At 37.2% G+C, this 19,276-nt stretch overlaps 1 protein-coding gene across 3 annotated transcripts in view; it reads left to right on the forward strand.

Annotated features, from left to right (window-relative positions):
- PLCB1 (phospholipase C beta 1) overlaps positions 1-19,276 on the forward strand; it is a 797,636-nt gene that overhangs the window by 158,475 nt on the left and 619,885 nt on the right. The window lies entirely within an intron of this gene.

Genomic DNA, 19,276 nt, shown 5'->3' on the forward strand with positions numbered 1-19,276 from the left:
CATTAGAACGGACTTAGCGCTGAGGCGGCCAACTCTCAGTAACAATGTTCTTTGGGAAAAAATGGAGACGATTGAAACAAATTCAAAATTGAGTGGAAGCGTCTGTGCTGTCGTTTTTTAATGGGTTTACAAATTAATTTTGAAAATGCAACATTTATGTTAGCACTGTCAGAAATGAAGGAAGAATAACAAAGCACTTTCAAGACAGACAATAAAATTGATTGTTTCTTTCCCAGGGTCTGTTCCCTCAAGAGTGTCATTACTTCGTTCTTGTGACTGGTAGCAGCCAGCAATCTTGCCACTTCCTTGACCCAGTTGTTGCTTGCCTCCCTGTGTACTTTGACTCTGCTTGGGGGAAAGAAAAAATATCATTATGGTCACTGAAAACCAAAAAGTTTGTTCCTTGGGGCCTGTGATCTCTACTTTTTAGCTACTGGCAGAGTCCCAGGAGTAACTTAGCTATTAACCTCTCCGTCTCAGTCATTTGTTAATATTAATATAGTCAATACAGGTCAGAAAACTTTCAAGGTATATATCTGAGACACCCTTCAATATTTGGAAATGTACATCCAGTGCTGTATGTTCCATTGCATAACTCAACATCACTTTCATTTTATTTTAATTTTAAAAAAGCATAGAGGTTACCATAGGTCAGATACGAGCCTGAGTAACTGGCTGACTAAATTCATTTAGGTCATTGTAATTTCATGAGCCAGGAGCCTTTTTAATTCCCATTTTACAGCTGTGGCATTTGAAACACTGAGCATTCATCATGATGATAATATTGAGAGCATAGTATTAAGATTGGTGAAATGTGTATTAACTATATTGGATTCTTAGATTAACCGTCCTGCCCTACCTGCCCCCTTCTTTGGTAACTTTAGTAATTTTCTTTAACATAGATTAGAAAATGTATCTGTACTTTTTGTAGACTATTAGAAAAAAAATGTTGCCCGGCTTGGTGAAAGTTATAGTGATGGATGGGTTTTAAAGTGAGCACAGAAGGGAGGGTACAGCTATGTGATGTTATATGTACAACCTGCCTAAGCAGGTGAATGTTCTAGACCCCAAGCACTTGACTGAAAAATTGTAATCCAAGAAAGTATGGGCAGGTATTTGGGCTTTCATAGTAGTAGCTTTTAAATTAGTAATCAAATCCTCAGATATAAATGGCATAGTGATTGCATCAAAATGTTTTATCTTGTTAAAAAGTTGATTCCTGTCTATTTTCAGGTCAGAGTTCTGTAAGTGAAATTCCTGGCGATTGGTTTGTTAATGTTGAAACTGTAAAGTCAAGAAGGATAGTACTCTGTGACAAGTATAGTACAATGGGTACTAAAAGGGTCTTAGGAAATTTAAGATATTTAAAACTGCCAAATTACACAAAATGATTATATCTCAGTTTCTTATATAAAATATGTCCATAATCTCTCCATATCTTTTAAGTACAATGATTAATTTTTGAGAAACTCATTGAAGTGTGGCCCCCAAACCAAAGTAAATAAATAAATTGAGAAATAAATTTATAAAGAGTTCTTGGCATTTTGTAAATGTCAATTATTTCTAACCTCAGACTTTAATTGTTAGAATAGAAGCAAATGTGATAAGATTCAGCTGTATCACACTATCTTGCTGACATTACCATAATGATTAGACTTTGCCTAAACTTTCTTTTCTTTTCTGGGAATCACATATTGTTATTTACCTTGTACTGGCAGATGCCTTTTATTTATTTTCAAGAAAATGTATGTTGTGTTCCTAAGTCTGAATGACTATAGTTTACCTGTCAGCCATTCTTTCAGGTAAAAATGGTGTTCCATGGAAAAAAATGTATCTTTTAGTTCCAAATTTAATCAGTCTTCTACTATTCAGGGAGTACTTTATGCATCCTTTCCATTCTACCAAACAAAATATTGAAAAACTGTTGTCTTGGACTGGGATGTAGCTCAGTTGTAGGGCGCATGGTTTGATATATGAGAACTCTGGTTTGAGCCAAGCCATCTAAATACATAAATGAAGGGTCTTTAGAGTATATATAATATAATTGATAAGTTAAGATAATAAGGATACCTATTGTGAAGAGATATGCGTCATGTTTTGGATTTCTGTACTTTCTAGTGGGGAAGTCCTAACAATAACAGTGAGGTTTTTGTTGAAATATTGAATGTAACCAAAGTAAAGAGAAAGTAAAGTGAAATTTATCAGTTCCGGGGGGGATAGGGGGTGTACTTTTTTTTGTGGTGGAATATGGGCACTGGTGAAGGGATGGTTGTTTCAGCATTGTATAACTGAGACTTAAGCCTGAAAGCATTGTAATTTTCCACATGTTGATTCAATAAAATAAAATTTTTATAAAAAAAGATAAGAAGGATATTTACATGTGTCATGAGGTGGTTAGGGCCATATCCAGCAGCATGAAGAGGATAGTCCTTTATTGCTGAGGAATAAACTCTGGTGGTGCTCAGGGGATTATATGTGGTACCAGGGATCCAAACAGGAAGTGCCTTACCTCCTACACTACCCCTCTGGCCCCCAACAGGAGATGTTCAGTTTGTTTTCTTTAACAATGAGTGGGGATAAAGACTGGTGACTTTTGGGGACATCAGACTTGTATGAGTAGTGACAGTTTGCTCACTTCTGTACAAAGTGCAAAGCATAACATAGCATAAAACGGAATCACTTGTTGTGTCAGAGAAATAGTGCAATGGGTATGGCATTTGCCCTGCAAGCAGCCCACCAGGATTGAGCTCTGGCACCTACTACGGCCCCCCAAGCACAGCAAGGAGTATTCCCTGAGCACAGAGCCAGGAGTAAACCCTGAAGTGTGCCTGCCTCTTCACCTCTGCCCCATAAAATGGAATAGACTTCTAGTATCATTGCAAAATTATATTTATCTCAGGGATACTCTGTAAGGTCAGAGACGTTCTGTGATCTGCAGACCACACTTTGAAAATCGCTGAGCTATAGAAACACCAATAGGTAAAATTCACAAGTCTCTGGCTCATGAATGAAGGCACAAGCAGAAGAGCAGAGCCAAGGGTGTATTGAATTTTCATAAAGTGGGAGGGGACAGATGTCACAGTGAAGAAGGGGGAGGCTAGAGGAGGTGGAGGTTTTGGGTAGAGAAGATGATTTCCATTTTCGTACATGAGGCAGCCGGAAGACATTCTATTGAAGTTGCACATCTTAGGACATCTTGTACAATTGCTCATTCAGAAAAGCTTTCCAGAACGCCCACCATATGCCAGGACCAATAGAAATGTAGTTTATTTTATTTTTAAAAAATATAGACATTTCCTTGTTGAAATGTTGAAATCAGACATTTCTTTAGAGGATGACCTAAATTGCACATTTGGGAAACAAAAAAAGTTTTGATGAATTTATAATGCAGGCAATAGAAATGTCTCCCAGTTTACCGACTGCATTCTCTTTATTGTCTCTCCACAACCAAAGGCATATGTTTATCTTTTATTCATGGGAAGACCCATATGCGTGGCTATTTGAACCTTTCTCATGAATAGGGGAAATGCAAATTCTCATCATTAGTATTACAGCAAAATGTCTTGCATTCAATCTGTTAGAGAAAATATAAAAAACTGAATAATATCATAGGTTGAAGATGACTAAATATTTTCAGCATGCATGTAGTTTGCCAGTTGGGAAATTAAATGGACTCCTATTTAGAAAACAATTGCACACTGTTTTATGAAATTAAATATTACATTGACTAAAATTTAGAAGTGCACTTTAAAGGATGTAACTACTGAAAGTCTTAACACAGGTATGCCAGGAAAACTGTTGAAAGAAAATGTATAGTAGCATGACAAAAATGGAAAACCTCATAGGGCTTTCCAAATGTCAGTAAATTAGAAAATATTAATTGGTTCAAAGGTACATCTCAAGAGGCCAAGTACATTCAAAGTATGCTTCGAGGGTCGAAGCGATATTACAGTGGGCAGGGTGTTAGCCTTGTACACGGCCAACCCGGATTTGATTCCCAGCATCCCATAGCACTGCCAGGAGTAATTCCTGAGTGAAGAGTCAGGAGTAGCCCTTGAGCATTGCTGGGTGTGACCCAAAAGGAAAAAAAAAGTATGCTTTGCATCAAAGAGACCAGGATTTAATCTCTGGCTCCTTAGGATTCCCCCAGTACTGCCAGGAACCACTTCTGAGCAAAGAGCTTGCAGTAGCCCCCAGCTCTGCTATGTAGACCTGATCCTCAACCAAAAAATTTCTACATTAAATACGTACTACAGTAGGAATCATGAATACTGTATGTAATGTTATCTGAAACCCCAGGAATAAAAGCTTGTTAGAACAAACACTACATAGAGAATTATACCATTTTTGTAAAGTTTCAAACACTTACAAATTAAAATATGTTCTTATGAATATACATATATATGTCTATTTGATAAAGCTCTGCAAGAGATAAAACAAGTCTGCAATCAGCTTAGAATTTTAAGTGTTTTTTTTTTTGAGTAGGATTTTATCCAGAAAGCTATAACATGGCAGACATAGATAGGTCAGTGCAGTAACAGTAGCAAATTTCAGTGTTTTAAATTGAGTAGTGGTTATAGAGTTATTTATTATAATAATTAAGAATATGTATATATGTATGACAGACATACAAGCATGATGTATTGTATAATTTTATCCTAAGAAAGATTATGTGGAAATTTTAAGTTATTTTTTTAGTTATTTTTTATTAAAATCATTTTAAACATATTATGTACTATATTATGTACCAGACTGGAGTGATATAGCACACCGGGTAGGGCATTTGCCTTGCATGCAGCTGACCTGGGTTCAATTCCTCCATCCCTCTCCGAGAATCAAGCAAGCTAATTATGTACCATAAATATTTTATATTTTGGGGCTGGAGCGATAGCACAGCATGTAGGGCATTTGCCTTGCACGCGGCCGACCCAGGTTTGATTTCCAGCATCCCCCGAGCACCTCCAGGAGTAACCCCTGTGCATTGCCGGGTGTGACCCAAAAAGCAAAATATATCTATATATATTATTTTATTTATTAAAAAAATTTTGGCTTTACAATGCTATTAATGATTTCTCATCAACATAATTCTAACACCACACCCACTACCAGTATAACAATCTCCCTTCCCCAAGAGCCCCAATTCCCTTTCACTTCATCCCCCCATCTCATCTCAGTCGTATGGCATGGTTCTCCCATGTTGTTGCCTTTGGACCACTGATAATACCTTGCTGTGCATCTTTAGGTTCCACATATGAAGGGTGTCATTCTATATTTGTCTCTTTCCTTCTGATTGACTTCACTGCATAATACCTTCTAATTTCATCATGTTGCTCCAAATTGCATGATTGTGTTTCTTGGAGCTGCATAGTATTCGATTTGCATTTATACCCCACAACTTCTTGATCCATTCTTCTTTAATTGAACATTTGGGTTGTTCCATATCTTAGCCAAGATTGGCCTGAGTGCGAAGCTAATGGCCTACCTGCTATACTACCTCTCCACTTTTTAACTGACTTTCTTATTTTTTTAATTTATCTATTAATTACTATATTGGATACTACACTCAGCTGTGCTCAGGGCTCACTCCTGATTCTGCACTAAAGGATCACCCCTTGTATGTATTATTGGAGAATGAGTTGAAATTAGTTGTGTGCATAGCGAGTGCCTTACCCACTATATTATCTCTTTATCGCCTCTTTTATTTTTAAAAAATATTGCTGCAATATCTGTCACTGTCACTGTCATCCCGTTGCTCATCAATTTGTTCAAACGGGCCACCAGTAACATCTCTCATTGTGAGACTTATTGTTACTGTTTTTGGAATATCCAATACACCACGGGTAGCTTGCCAGGCTCTGCCATGTGGGCTCAATACTCATGGTAGCTTGCCAGTATCTCCGAGAGGGCTGGAGGATTGCTGCAATATAATTATTTAAAATACCGTGATATCAATATTTTAGGCATATAATTACTACATGCAGGAGACCAGGGATCAGTGTCAGGGTTCACACCATACACATTTGGCAAATAGAATTTTTGTTGGCAGAATCTCCAGATCTGTTTTCATTGCTTTGTATGTGTCCTTGCCTCGCTTTTTTATTCTCCACAAATAAATCACATTACTGAATATTTGTTTTTCTTCTGACTCATTTCACCTAACCTGGTACCTTCCAATTGCATGATTATGGTGGTGACATGCAAGATTTAATCTTTCTTCAGAGTAGTAAATATTGTAAATTTATTTACCAGGCCATGTTTATTGTAATATATATACTACAATCTTTTTTATTATTTATAATTCAGTACTGTGTTTTTTTCCAGATTTTATATATAGATCTGCAATGATTATATCTATGCATTTATAATTTTAAATTAATGTTGGAATAGATGCCAAGAAGTAGATTTGCTGAGGCATGTTGTGGTTGTGCTTAATTTTTTTGGAAGAACTTTCATGCTGTTTTGGAGACAGGCTAAGTCAGAGGACAATTTTACCTTCAGTCACAGAGTTTTATTTTTCCCAGCATCCCTGCCAGCCTGGGTTGTTTCCAGGCTTTTGATATAGACCATTCTCATTGATGTAAGATGACATCTTATTTGATATGCTTTTCTCTAATAGTGACACTTGTTGGTTTTTCATAAGACTTATTCTCATGTGTATCTTTTTTGAAGAAGTGTCTGTTTACCTCCTGAATGAGTTTGTTTAACATTGCTTTATTGTTGTTGAATTTTCAAAGTCATTTTTACATCTTTCTCATTTAACCTTGTAAGGGGCAAACATTTTCTCCCATTACTAGGATATTTTTAATTTTAGCCAGAGTTTCTTTGACAGTGCAGAAACTTTTTAGCTTGATATAGTTCCACTTGTTTATTTTTTATTTCTAGCCATTGGCTAGAAATTTAACTATTGAAGATGACTAGAGAGTCTTTATAATATAGGACTCAGCCTATATTTTTCTCAGTATATTTTACAGATTAAGAAATGATTTTTCCCCAATTGCGTTTTTGACATAGGACATTAGCGTGACCATAGTGAGAATATATATAAAATATTTATTTACTGTTTCTGTATAGACTTATAGGTAAATATCTAGAAGTTAAAATTTTTTATTTTGTTTTGAGACCACACCTGGCAGTGCTCAATAGCCACACCTGGTGGTGCTTTGAGAACTATAAGTGACATTGACATTTGAACCTGTGTAGCAGCTATAGTCAAAGCCATATGGTACACGGGGCCCTATACTTTGTACTATCTCTCCAGCCTTGGAATATAATATATTGTAAAACATTATCTTCCATATACATTTAATACAATTATGCATTCTAATATAAAATAAGAAGATACTTTAACATTTTGTTTAATACCTTGTTCAGTCTAATAAAATGATGAATAAGCTTTTTACTTTTTTTAAGTAGACGTACAGTTACTGCTCTAATTATAAGATTACTTAACAAGTGTTTTTCAAACACTTAGCAGAGGGAATTGATATCTAAACTAAGAGAGTTATCATAATTATTTTCATGTTAGGACCAGCTGTCAGAATGATACTGTATTTTAAAAACAATTGTGTGATATTCTCTCACTGTCTAGTCATTTGTATATGCTGATTTAATTACATCAGTTAAGCCTTGCTGTAATGTAGCCTGAGAAACTTAGGTTTATATAGTGCAAAACTATATCTTACCTGTGAATGTGTACATGTGGACTGGATCTGTTTATTCTGCAAAGTGATCTGGGGTCATTTCTGAAGATCTGTCATTGTTTAGAAAATTATATGGATATTGTTCTTATTTCTTTATTGGGTTCTTCCAATCTTAAACATTTATATACATAATTATGGAAATGAGCAATAGGAAAAAGTATTCAAGAAAATGAAGAACTGTGACTATGTTCAGTTTTGTAGTTTAGTTGACGTCATAACACAAGTTAATTTGTCTAGAACTTAAATTTTTGAACTGTTGGTCACCATCCTAGGTAAGGTCATTTTATGGAGGGTAGGAATTATGAAAAAATGTCGCAAAATTAAAAACATGAGGATCAAAAGTTAACTCAAAGTCAACAACACAATAAGTCTGAGGTGCTTCTGACAGCTCTTGCTTTTATTACATTTCTCTGGCAAAAGATTTGGCAAGTGGAAATAGTGTAAGGAGCTCTGGTCTCAACAAGTTTCTTTAGTTCCTTTTCTCCATTAACTTTATAGTGTAAACTGTGTTTTTGGAGGAGAGATGATTTGAGTTAAACAAAGGGGAAGAGGAAGGGTCATATATATAGCCATTCTTTTCTCAATTATATTTTCTTGTTTTGTGTTCTTCCCTCTGGTTCTTTTGTCAGACATGGTGTATTAAAACCTATATTGATCCTGTTCTCCCACCAGTAAATTATGGTACACATGGGAGATCTTTGGAGCAAATAGAGATTCTCGAGGAAGTGTGGAATAAGTACAGAGATAAGAGATATAAAAATGTACTGTAACTTTTCACATGTTGTGACCATTATTTATGAGGGCATAGTTATTTGAGTATCCACTTCTATAGAAGAAAGCTTATAAATTCATTTTTGTCTATAAAAATCATCTGTTCTCAGATGCAGTCAATGTTATATTGGAGTACCATGTTTCCCTTTGGTTTGAAAAGACTTAGGTAACAGTGAGTTTGGTATTGCTAGGTGTGAATACATTTATAGACATAAACATAGATGCATGAACAGACACTCATGTGTAACACATGTTGTTATATATGGCTAAATCTATACATTCATGTATCATATGTACATTTATCAAATGCATTGTTAATATCTGTGCACCTATACATATGCCCACTGACTTACCTATCTGTCTAAAATCAAGGACCAGAACACTCTGGTATGTGACTGGGCGACTTGGGGTTTTTTTTTTTATCCCCTATATTGAAAATCACCAGAATGTTCTGATGTAACGGTAATTTTAAGTTCATAACTGGTGATTAGTCATGCTAGTCGTAATAATGGTCACTGTTCAGAGATTAGCTGAATACATTGATGTATAAAATAGTTAATATCAAAGCAGTATAGTAAAAACCACTAACATGTTTTTTTTAATTGTTTATTGATAAAAATTCCAAGGGAGTAAGAAAAATGAGAAAGGACAATTTAATGCCAAGTAATAATAATTTTAATCTCAGAGAAATGCCTGAGAGTGGATGATATTGATTGGCAAAAGAAAGCTTTCTGGGGATTCTAACGATGTCGGTATCATTAGTACACAAACGTCGTGGAGGATTTTAAATGATGACATATGGAGACTGCTGATAGATATAAAAGCAAGATGTTTTCAGGAAGGTCTGTGGCCGTCTGGTCAGTCAGCAGCTATTAATTTGAGTAAATTCTGCCTATATTATACACCCCCCCCCTAAAAAAGTCACATCCAATCCTGAACCTCTACATTAATTTACTGTCTTACTGACCAGTAGCTTTAGATTTGGTATCGTCCTTTCCGGTTTGATTTTATAGACACACAGGCTTTACATTTGTCATTTCAGGTCATGATTACACCCAAAGCACGTTCTTGTTTTCTAATAGCATGAAGCAAGAACTTGAGTGGTTTGGAGTGATCGTTCAGTGACTAGGGCATTTGCATTGAACATGGCCGACCGGAGTTGCATCTGCAGCAATGCATTTTTCCTCTGAGCATTCCAGGAGTGACCCCTAAATGCAGAGCCAAAAGTAAGTTCTGAGCACTACTAGGTGTGATCTAGAAATAAAAATTTGAATCAGGATCATAATGCTCAAATCCCAGAAAAGGTATTGATAGAATTAATGTTTTCTGGAGAGTATCATGCTAAGTGAAATAAGTCAGAAAGAGAGGGACAGACATAGAAGGACTGCATTCATTTGTGGAGTGTAGGGTAGCATCAAATGAGGCTGACACCCAAGGACAGTAGATACAAGGGCCAGAGGGTTTGCCCCATAGCTGGAAGACTGCTTCATGAGCAGAGTGGAGAAGACAGATGGAATAGAGAAGGGATCACTAAGAAAATGATGGCTGGAGGAACCAGTTGGGATGGGAGATGCATGGCAAAAGTAGATAATGGACCAAACATGATGACCTCTCAGTGTCTGTGTTGCAAGCTATAATGCCCAAAAGTATAGAGAGAGTAAGGGGAATATTGTCTGCCATAGAGGCAGGGGGAGGGTGGGAAAGTGGGGGTATAACCGGGATATTGGTGAGGGGGAATGTGCACTGGTGGAGAGATGGGTGTTTTATCATTGTGAGATTGTAACCCAAACATGAAAGCTTGTAACTATCTCATGGCGATTCAATAAAATTTAAAAAATTTTAAAAAAGAATTAATGTTTTCTTTCCATGAGTTCCTGTGACACATAGGTACTAAAAGAAAAAGCAATAAAGTTTATTCTCTTCCCTTTACTTTACTCATTATCTTAAGAATATTACCTTAGTCATATTTTGTATATTTTTCCAAGCCAAATATACCATAAAGGCTTGAGTTACTGACTGAACACAGAGTTATTTTTAGGGGTGTTGAATCTGTTTTGTTTTTGTGTTTGTTTTTCATCACCATAGAATTAGTATTGATTCATTTTTTATTAAAGTAATAGGGTCTTTTTGTTGTTGATTGTATGCTTTATTTTGCTTTTGTTCAGAAAGTACATATTAGAACATACAGCCTATTGTTCTTTAATTTTACAAGTATTTGTTCATTACTTATAGTCATCATCTGATGATTTATACAATACACAAAAACTTAAAGTTAGTTTAAATTTAGTGGACCACCCAAACAAATCACAATATGCATATGTAATGGATATAATGCTAATATGAAAAGATATGTCTAAAATATCATTCTAATTATAAGCACATTGCAATGAAATGATAGGGAATAGGAAATTATATGCAATATGTTTTTTCTACTGAGTGTAGCAAAATTGAAACGGAAAATTCTTAAATCCTATAAATACAAAAAATCTCAATCTTACAGCAGGTATTCTGGTAAGCTTTATCTTGCTCCTCAGATCTCTTTCAGCAATACTCCCTTGTCTTCTATGATAGAAATCAATTTGAACTATCTTTGAATATTAATCCTATTGCCTTGACCAACTTATAAAGGTTCCAAAGGCAAGAAACCTAATAAATATACCTCATAAACAGATTTCTGTGGTTTCCATTAACTTGTTCCTTTGTTTCAGATGACATCACTATAGAATCTTTATTTTATCACATGCTTCAGTGTATACATATGCATACTACACACAAGTGTCCCTCCCCACACAACCCCCAAACTCAGTCAACTTGTAGGTTCATCCCCTCTTCAATTATTCATCAGCATTATTTCTGAAGATCATCTCATTCAATCTCATGAACAGAAACATGTTTATTAACCACCCCCAAATTCCAATTCTTTTCTGTCACTCTTTCTGATTTCTAGAGTGTCTGACATTACCACCTATAGGACATCACCAGTTCTCATCAGTAACTAATCTCTTAGTTTTCTTCCCTCAAAGATTGCTCCTCTTTCATCATTCCCTTTAAATTCTATAGGTTTCAATTTTCTCAAAAAAAAAAAAAAGATGCCTATGGGTCGTCTCAGTGACCCCCATTTTCACTAAGTTAGATAGTAGGGAAGGAGATTCAATTCTAATCTATCCCAATACAATATTGATTTAAATCTATATACTTCCTTGTATTTTAATTTTTTCCTGAAGAATCAAGGACTTACCTTACTTACTTACTTGACCATGTCTTTGGCGGGGCTCAACATTAATGTCACCTTATATGTAATTTAACTCCTGCTGTAGTAATGCTGTGTGGTAATCACAGAACATCACTGGTATACATCATGATGCTAGACATCTGTGGTGCTCACCCCTGGGTCCTGGGATTTACCTTCATGACTGCTTGGCTGAGCTTGCTCTCTGGTACTTTGAAATCTTTGGTTTGATCTAGGATGGTGATTTCAGCTAGGAGGATGGAGATAATTAAGTTGTACTCCACCTGTCTTGAGTTTCAACAAGCCAAAAGAAGAGGATTCTCATGCAGATAATTGCAGTGCCAGAGCACAGGTAGAAACATCAAGTGTTTTCTTAAATCCTTGCTATGTCACCTCATCTAAATTCTGTTTATTGATGCAAATCTTATTTCTGAGTTTTTGATCAAGAGGCAGAGTTCATACTTTCCTTCCTGAGTGGAGATGTGCAAATTTCATGGTAAAGGGCCTGGTTAGAGGCTAAATAATGAATTCAGACCTTTGGAATCATTGATCTACCACAATAGAAAAGAGAGGTTCTCTCCTTCAAGTAAATTCTCTCTCTCTCTCTCTCTCTCTCTCTCTCTCTCTCTCTCTCTCTCTCTCTCTTTCTCTCTCTCTCATTTGCACCTTTTCCCACTTTATAGTCAAGTGGGAAAGTAATATTTTTTTCTCAGACCTTTCACAACTTAAATTTGCAAGTCTTTGGAGAAAGGATCTCTCTTATGTTAGCTCATCCATTAGTAGGGCCTAATCCAATAACTCCTTAATGCTGTAAATATGGAATATGTGGCAAGGAAGAATCAACAGTGAGGGTCTCAGAATGTTTCTGTTGTAGACAGAGTTAAGGACTTTAGGTCAATGAATTGTCAAAGTCTCTACCACAAGACTCCCTGTGTCTTGAATCATTTAAGAGATGCACATGCTCTCCAGGATTGTGCCTGTGATGTACTTGTCTACCTGAGCCGGAGTTGGGAACAGGAATTAAGTATCACAGCATTGTATTCAGAGAAGCCTCCTCTGCTTCTTTTTATCTGCCAGACTCTTCTGGGAACCAGACGGAGAGGAAGAGAGGAAACCCTACCCCTCCCTGGAAATTCAACTCTCCTTTGAGTAGTGTAACCTTAGGCAGTTTGTGTCCCGATAATGGCTTGTTCTGCCATCTCATCTTACAGCCTTTGTTGGAAGCATCCTTGCCAGTAAAACTTTCTTGAAGATCAAAGAAAACAACCCCCTGAATTTGGTATTTCACAATTTAATATTTATCAGCCATTGACTATAAAATGTGTTTCAGAGAATTCGTTTAAAAAACTCAGAAGCAGTAAAAGATTCATAATAGCTCTTTTCTACTTAAGTCTTTTCTAAATAATGAATGCAAGTATCATTAGTATATTTGAGTGCAACAGCAAAGATTCAAGAGAAAACCTAAGCCTTTTCAGGGGGGAAAAAAAGGCGGCAGTAGTGCTGGTAAGAGAACCCCCATCACATCCTACTCTACCCAAACCTGACATTATGCATCCCCTACCATCCTCCACAACAAGACAAATGAAGCTCCTGCTGCTGCTGGATCACGAGCCCCGTTATCCTGCTGCTCATGCTGTCTCCGCCATCTGGAATACCCTCATCCACTCTGCCTGCCAGTTCAGAGTCCACACAACTACGCCCTAGGTATCACCAAAACTTTAAATGTATTAATGATTTGACTCAGTAACATTTGCTTTGAAGAAATGATCCTAAGTATTTGTTTAGAATTGTGCTTTGAAATGGCATGGCATAGCTCCCGGACTTGAGCAGAATTTATGTCATCTCCAGATCTAATTGGCATTTGGCCATCATGAATGTGGCTTTGACAGCAGATTGTTTGGATTCAAATCCTGACCCAACCGTTGTTGATTATAAGACCTTGGCCAAATCTTCTAACCTTTTTTTGCCCTACTTGTCTTATACATTAAACAGAGTCCATGTGTGTAATTTGAACAGAATCTAACACCCAAGAAAAACTCAGTACATGAAAGCATTTGCTATTTTGCAGATGTTTTCTTTGGGAACTTTTTTTCCCCTTTTGTATATAAATTGCTACTAATAGTGGAGTCAAGCTCTTCTCTTTATATCCTTGCAATCTTTACTTTTTGCTTTAGCTAGAGTAGATGTTTAACGAACAGTTGTTAACTTGTTAAGAAAAGCAATGAAGGTTCTTAAACTAATTTCTTTTAGCAGAGCACAAGCTTACTCTCTAATTTGGGGAAACTATTCCTCTTTTATGATAGCATCTGCAGATGTCATGACAGTAATTTAAGACCCTGGCAACTTGATAATATGGCCCAGATATGTGGCCAATTTAAATTAGCTATGAGTCCAATTTAAACAGGCCTGATTGGTTTAAAATTAGCCTTTTAATTATACTTTAATGTCAGGAGTCAGTGTTGTGCTTTAGCTATTTAAAACTTTAGCTTTCAATTAGAGATTTAATGGCACCATCTTGTTGTGTGTTTCGAATGTATCTATCTAGCTTCCTTTCTCTTTCTGTTAGTGAATATAATCACTGCTGTTGATAAAAGTGGCTAGTAGTGAAACTGGAGAGATAGTACATAGCACAGGGCACTTGTCTTGGTCACAGCAAATTAAAGTTGGACTCCTGAAACTGCATATGCAATCGCTTCTCGGCCTTTTGGCTAAGATCAAGTGTCTGAAACTGCATATGCTTCAAGCACTGCCAGGAGTAAGCCCCTAGCACCACCTGATATATTACCCCCCCAAAAAAAAAACCCAGCAGGTGTTAGTTGTTTGCTCTAATGTCACTTTCTCTTTTTATCATTTAAAATTGTTATTTTTTAGCAGTCATTATTATCTTCTTTCACAGTGTATCTACATTGTATTTCTACATTCTATAGAATATTTCTATATTCCAAAAAATTTCTAAATTCCATTCAAGGAAAAGCTAGGGGTCTTTATGTCTTCCAAAGAAAAGTTACATCAATCAAGATACAATATTGAATCTTTAACATAGCACCTGGTCATTGGAATAGGGCCTTCAAGTTGGTTGGAGATTGTCATAGTAGAATAAAAATAAAAGAATAAACAGACGGGGCTGGAGCGATAGCACAGTGGGTAGTGAGTTTGCCTTGCCTGCAGCTGACCTGAGTTCGATTCCCAGCATTCCACATGGTCCCCCGAGCACCGCCAGGAGTTATTCCTGAGTGCAGAGCCAGGAGTTAACCCCTGTGCATCACCGGGTGTGACCCAAAAAGCAAAATAAATAAATAAATAAATAAATAAATAAATAATAAACAGACCAACTGTGTTACAACAAACCCTAAAAGCACTACTGTGTGTGAGGGAGGAGAGAGTCAGTGGTTCCATTATGAGGACAGCTCGAATAGAAATGATTTTTCCTGTAAAAGTAGACTTGGCTGCATCTTAATATCTCAGGTATGTGCTTCGAAACAGACCCAGAACAGACCCTGAAATCCTTTGAAGGGCATCTAGGCCGAAAAGGTTTCCTGTTCTCTCTTAGTTGCATGAGTCTCTGTAGGGTGATTCAGAGTAAGAGTCATGTTTTGTTTTGTTTTTTTTCTCTCCCGAGTTGTTTTGTCTCCAGATATTATTTGCATTAGCCACATTACTAGTTCTTAATACCACCAAAGAGCTATACTTACCTTCCTTAGCAGATGGCAGCTAGAACAGAGGCGGTTGCAAAGGTATTTAGGAGGAAAACAAGAGAAATCCATCGGGGAATAAATCCTTAATGTTTGACTACCTTTCTTAGACATGATACTTTTCTTTCATGCCATGACTAAAGAAGCACAGTATATAGAGAGAATTTTTTAAATCTCTGGACAGTGCACATACTAGTTGGTTGTGTTTCTTTTTCTTCAAATTGGCCTTTAATGTCCAGACCTGGCTAGACTTTTCTCCCACTGGCAAAAGCAGCAGGAACTTCCAGGTGGCTGATATCCACCCTGTGCATTGTTTCCGAGAACATTTATAGCACATTGTTCAGAACAGAATAGCTGAAAACGACAGGGTGCTCTCCAAATGTGCTTCATCGAGTCCCAAATTGGAGGCATGTTTTTGTCATTTTAAAGTTTCGACAGTAAGGTCTAGGTTTCAAAGCAAATACCAGCTCCTGCTGAACACAGGCCTTAATTAATTTCCAGCAGGAGATGAACGATTGCCAATAAGCCATGAATTAAAATGGAACAGTGCACCAAAGGCCAGGTTTTCATCTAAAAAAAAAGGCTTTTCTTGCTGTTTTCTTGAAATATCATGTCAGACTGAGAGGTGAGAAAATCCGTATATCAGCTCTCTGATGGGTGAATTGCACAGATATATACAAAGCAGTAAGGACTAGCCCAGTGGAAAATGGGTAGCAGATCTTGTGCCCTCACAGGCACTTTATTTTTCAGTGTCCCCAGCACTAATAATTGTAAGATTTATGGAGCATCAATTTACCTGGCCCCATTATTTCTCATAGCATCATTAAGACTTTATCCAAGGACAGTGTGTAAAGTGCTACTGTTTCCATCAATTCATACTCATGGGAACCATTTATGCCAAAGTTGTACACAGATACTGCTTGAACCTGTCTGACCAGAAATTCTCATCCTCCAGGAAAAGCCTGTTTCATCTCTGAGCAGCTCTGCCAGTCTTTCATTTTTATTCTGAAAATTATGCCCCAAAATATTCCCTGTTTCATTGACCCATGGAGAACGTTTTGCCTCTGGGAGCAAAACACAGTGAAGGAAAACCTTTCTTGTGTTTGTTAGGTTTTTTAAGAAGAGGGAAAGATTAGTCTCACAGTCCCCTTGAGAAGTCTCTTCTACCAGTAAAATATTTCTGAGACTTTCAAACAGTCCTTATTGAACACAAATTGTGAGTGCATGTATCTTTGTTCACTCAGTCTTGTCTAAATGGTAATAATAGTACTTATTATAATCATAAGGGCTGAGTACTTAAAAAGTACCTCTAAGGGGACTGACAATAATTGTATGAACTACTTACTAGAATTTTTTTCCAATTTAAAAAAAAAATTTGTGGGTGGGGCGGTGTACACCTAGAAGTGCACATGGCTTATTTCTCGGGGATCACTCCTGGCAGACTACAGGGACCATATGGGATGCTAGGAAGCAAATCATAGGGGTCTTTTGCCAGCAAGACAAGGGTCTTGCCTGCTGCCCACTGTACTATTTCTCTAGATCCTGTTTTCCATTTTAAAGATGAGGAAAGATGAGGCTTTGAATGGTTAAGTAACTTGACCGCTAGGATTTAAATTCAGAATTCATGCTCATGACTGTAATATCAATGCGTCTCACATTCATATATCTCTGTTTTAACTATTCCTGTTTTGAACTGGAGCCAGTTCAAATCAGTGGTGGGATGCTGACATTCTAACATCTGTTCCACCCTGGACATGTGCTAATAATTTTGGATATGTCGTCCTGATTAAGCCTCTCAATATTCAATAGACATTATTAGTCCCGTTTTCCTGAAATGGGCATAAAGTGGCTTAACATAACAGAAAACAGAATAAGGATTAGAATTTACGCACTTCTGTAGTTTCATTGTACAAACGGCTTTAAAGTCTATTACTAGTATGGGCTCCTTGTGGGGGCAACCACTGGTGATGAAGAGACGCCTTTCTGCAGGCAGAACCTGCGGTCTATCACTCATGCCCTCTAGTGAGATGAGAGTAGGGAAGCTAATCCTGGTTTAGGAGTTGACCTCAAGCATTCAAAGCCAGACTTACCGTCCGACTTGTTTCTTTGACCTTTGCCCTATCCCAGCTTTTCTTTTTTATTAATTTGACAATTCTGAAGCTCTTACCCTTCATCCAATGTAGAGGATATAGGTTCAACCTATAGTAAGAGGGTTAGAATTAATGTATATAAATTTCTGTGCTAAATATTTGTTTGATTTCATTTGTTATTGATACGCTTCTAAAGAAAAGCATATTTAAGCATAGCAAGCTTGATTTGTGGACTGCCAAAATAAAATGGTGTGGGGTTGGAGAGATAGTACAATGGAGAAGGGATTTGCCTTGCACACCATCAACCTGGGTTCAATCCCAGAACCCTATGTTTCCCTGAGCACCTCTAGGTGTGATCCCTAAGTGCAGAGCCAAGAGTAAGCCCCAAGGGGCTGGAGCGATAGCAAAGCATGTAGGGCGTTTGCCTTGCACGAGGCCAGCCTGGGTTTGATTCCCAGCATCCCGTATGGTCCCCCAGCACCGCCAGGAGTAATTCCAGAATGCAGAGTCAGGAGTGACCCCTGTGTATCGATGGGTGTGACCCAAAAAGAAAAAAAAGAGAGAGTAAACCCTGAGCACTGCCAGGTGTAGCCAAAAATCAATAAGATAAAAGAAAAATCCATCATATGACACCTCAATGATCAGGGGGCAAAAGCAGAGGGCACACAGGGATGGGTCAGGAATGAGCTTTAATCTCTTATATGAGGGTTTTTTGGGGGTGTGCAAGGATTTATTGAATTAATGCATTCCTCTTTTGCTGTTTAAACACTCTCAGAGGATATCCGATGTGAAGCTGGTGAATAATTTTCATAATAGAGTAGGTTGCTTTATTGGGTTGCAGCTTGCAGAGATTGGTTGCGGGGAATTGGTGATTTGCCACTAAAGGTGTGTGTGCAGGGAGAAGGGCATAAGCTGAATGGATTAATCAGTCTCTCAGTTCTATCTTTCATTTGCCTTCAACTCTTTCCTCTCCATATTAGCTATAAATTCAAAATCAGGAAGTTTTCTGGAGACATATAGAAATAATCCCCTAGAAATACCACTTTCATTTCACTGATTATATTAAACTATGGAATCTTTTATACAGACACAATAAAAATTGTGTTACTTATTTCTTCCAAATTAACTCAGTGTTTGGATTGAATCCTATATAGAATTCTCACTTTGGGCAAACCTCTCTTTCTCACACACACACACATACACACACACATAGACACACACTCTTTCTTTCTATTTAATTTTTGGGCCACACTGGGTGGTGCTCAGGGATCACTTCTTGCAGGCTGGGAGGAATATATATGATGCTGGGAATCAAACCAAGGTTGCCCGTGTGCAAGGCAAGCACCCTACCCCCTGTATTATCACTTTGGTCCCTAAGGGCAAATTTTTTATGTTGGCAATTCACAGCAATTTCATTTGAAAGTGGGATTAAATATTTTTGAGACAGTTTTAGGGACTAGTTGTGGTGATGTTGCATATTACCAGTGAACTGATCAGGGCTGATTCATATAATAGATACTCAATAAAACATGACACTATTCAGATTACTATTTTTGATATTAGATTATGCATTAATAAAAAGAAATGAAAAGCACTTTTTGATTTTTCATGGCAAGTATTTTTTTTTTAATTCTTTTATTAATTCACCATGTGGAAAGATACAAAGCGTTCAGGTTAAAGTCTCAGTTATACAATGCTCAAACACCCATCCCTTCACCAGTGCATATATTCCACCACCAAGAATCACGATATACCTCCCCGCTTCCCCCCACCTCCCCAGCCCCCCACCCCGCA

This window comes from Sorex araneus, chromosome 3, assembly GCF_027595985.1.
Source record: "Sorex araneus isolate mSorAra2 chromosome 3, mSorAra2.pri, whole genome shotgun sequence".
NCBI classification, from domain to species: domain Eukaryota; kingdom Metazoa; phylum Chordata; class Mammalia; order Eulipotyphla; family Soricidae; genus Sorex; species Sorex araneus.